This window comes from Cyprinus carpio, chromosome B19 (assembly GCF_018340385.1).
Source record: "Cyprinus carpio isolate SPL01 chromosome B19, ASM1834038v1, whole genome shotgun sequence".
Classification (NCBI taxonomy): domain Eukaryota; kingdom Metazoa; phylum Chordata; class Actinopteri; order Cypriniformes; family Cyprinidae; genus Cyprinus; species Cyprinus carpio.
Window position 1 is genome coordinate 19,367,863 of NC_056615.1, and position 3,061 is coordinate 19,370,923.

Genomic DNA, 3,061 nt, shown 5'->3' on the forward strand with positions numbered 1-3,061 from the left:
AGGGAAGGGGCATCCTGAAAGCACCCCCTGCCCCAGCTGTTCCACAATGGTAAGGGGGAAAATCAATCCCACCGGCATGGTGTCAATCGGGCGCAAGCCACGGAGGCATTTAAAACACACCCCGTGTTAATGACACTGTTGCTTGCTTTCTTTACAGGTGAGATAAATAAAAGTGTAAATTGTTTGGCTATCAACGCATACATCTAAACAATATTCGTGCTTAATGATGGTGTTTTTGCTAATCTTGACAACAAAACAAACATTGTGATTCTCATGGAAATTTACTACACAGTTTCATATTTGGAAAGATGTAAATGCTCTGACTGTGTTGTGGGTGCGAGGAAGGGACGGATCTTGCTTGTGTTCAGAGATGAGCTCCTGACATCTCCATTGTGATCTGACGGGAAGCCGAGAATTGCCAGGGAGTAACTCAGCGACCACGCATTTATGGCCTGGTCCCTGAAATAAACGAAGTATAAGTTTGGAAGAAAGGGCACATATGTTTTCGCCACCTCACCATTTTCTCTTGCAAGCACAAAAACCAGTTGACTACAATCCAATGAAGTGCAAACTCCAATGTTTATCATTGCCAAGTAGGATGCCCTGAAGTTTCATGAGAATGGCGAACCGGGCCACAATATTATCACTGCTGGCAATTTATAACAAAAGTGCATAACGTCCACTTATACAAACAGCGTGTTGAGAAGACTTGGAGTCATCAATCTCGGGAACCCGAGTCCAGCTTTACAATGTGTTTTATGGCAGATGGGCGGTCCGGAAACTCAAAGTCTCTCAACGTCCTTTTATGCCTTAAGGGTTTTTTCCCCCCCAATCTTCCTCTGACATGGCTTTCCACATGATTGGTGTTTCCAAGGAAAATTTCTATCTTATGGCGGGGCGGTCACTTGCAAGTATTCTACCCGTAAGCCCTCGCACCTCCTCTCTATGACACTAATCTTCTATGGAAAACGTCCGCAGCGCTGTTTTCAGGACACTAGTCATATTAACATACTAGCCTGCCATATAGTTCCCAACAATACTGTCCCATGACCATATGGCAAAGTTAAAAGTAGTATTCCTCATCATTTTACCCACCCCTCCACTGTTTCCAAACCTTTCTTCTGTTGACAAAAGGAAGAAATTTTTAAGAAAGTTTGATAACCAAACAATTGGACGTAGCCATTGACTTCCACAGTATGGAAAAAAAAATAATATTATTAAAGTCAATGGCTACCGTCAACATACTTCAAAAATATCTTCTTTTGTTTATCTTCAAAAGACAACTCATACAGGTTTAGAACAACTTGAGGGTGAGTTTTTTATTAAGTCTATACTGCAAAAGCATTCGTGGAGTGTGTTGTTTGTGATGTTGATCCTCACTTGTGACACCAGTCTATCAAATGCATCCCAAGATCCAGATCGATCCGGTGTGGGTGTCTGCTTCTGTCCCATTATCAAAGCGCTCTTACTGTACCAGACTAGAGGGGATTACATCTAGAGACCCTAGACTAGAGAGAAAGGACCTCACCGACACCACCTGGTATCTTCAGGGACACTTGGTGGGGGACAAAAAACTTGCTTTTGTTCCCTCAGACAAAAAATTAATTACTATTTTAATAACAGGAGCCAGATTGCTGAAAATCGGCTTAGAGAAATGGTGATGTAATGATTGCTGGCGAGGATTTTTGTAAGAGGCATTGGGGGGCTGCCTCGAGGGCCCTCCAAAATCTCTATTTGCCACATTGAAAAAGTGCACAATCAAAGCGATCTGCGGGAAAATGAAACCCACACAGTAGGTTTGAGAAACCCGGGCTCATTGTAAGAATTCGTGTGTGTCGTTGTGACATCTGCACGCAGTGTGTGCTTCCTTTACGTCTCGTGCACTTCAGATGGCGCAGCTGAAAGAAATCAAGTATGTGTTGAAATTTCACAAATGCAAATAAATTTTCAGTTCATCCCCATTTGAAGCGCTTCGGGTTCGCGTCGGCCCGCCAAGTCTGCCGAGAACAAGAGAGAAAGTGATAAGCTCGTTTTTGATGAGCAACATTTCAATTTGCATGTGAACACACACGAATGGTGTTCTCTCTCTCCCTCTTTTTCCCTCCCTCGCTCACTCGCTTTCTATTTTCTCTCCCACTCTCTCTCTTCCTGCCCCTTTCCCCTGACCGTGATTAATACACACATGTTGTACAAAGGGCTCCTTGTTAGCTTAATGGCAAGGCCTAAATGGAGACTTATATTTCCAGGATTATATCTGTATTCAATTGCAAATGATTTTTTGGGGGGACTTTTTAATACCCTGCTCTCTTGTCTATGAATAATAGTATCATTTAAATGTAGCAGACACCTGGTGCAGGGAGGGGGGGAGCTCAAGGCACCGAGTCTGGCTGGGCACTACTGCAACTTCCCTCTTTTCCCAGCCTTGCCTTATCCCCAACGACCAGCCTCCAATTTCACTCCCTTACCTTCAAATGCCATGCACTTGAAACTTTATTCTCCCTTCGGTAAAAAACGCAGGCTCTCCTGAAAGGGAGAGAGGGATGGAAAAAAAGCTGAAGAGATTTAAGAGAGGGAGGAAAGAAATTCTTATCAATCTTTTCTTAGATTTGGGGAAAAGTCATCTGAAGGAGCCGTGTAACGTTTCAAGGGACCCTTCCAATTAAATACTTAAAAAAAGGTACAATAACAGAAGCCTCTCCTATACTCAACGGAGGCATTAATGCTCTTTTGTTGATTTATTGTACATTACCTACTGAGGCCGAAGAGAAACAGGGGGTATTTAGACGGGGGGCCATTTGTATGCGCCCCGTGTCCGTCCCGCGCACAATCCGGCCTGTATTGCGTTTTGCAAATTTATACCAGGATGTTGGTTTAGAGTGTTTCCCCTGTAAAAAAAGGAAAGTTTTTCAAGTAAGTGTCTGCTTTCATGAGCACAAGTGACTGAAGCTTACAAACAAAGCTTTGTTTCAAAACTCACAGATGTATGGCCGGAGCATGCCTTTGTCCTCCAATGCTGAGATGTTTTTTTTTTTTTTTTTTTTTTTTTTGTGGATTTTCTGTA

At 43.1% G+C, this 3,061-nt stretch overlaps 1 long non-coding RNA gene across 1 annotated transcript; it reads right to left on the minus strand.

The window, feature by feature from the left end:
• Window positions 1-2,404: 2,404 nt before the first annotated feature.
• Window positions 2,405-3,061, minus strand: LOC122140629. Its single transcript, XR_006157215.1, has 3 exons — window positions 2,978-3,061; window positions 2,750-2,885; window positions 2,405-2,523 (listed from the first exon to the last, which is right to left on the minus strand). It is a non-coding gene; the product is annotated as an uncharacterized LOC122140629 (long non-coding RNA).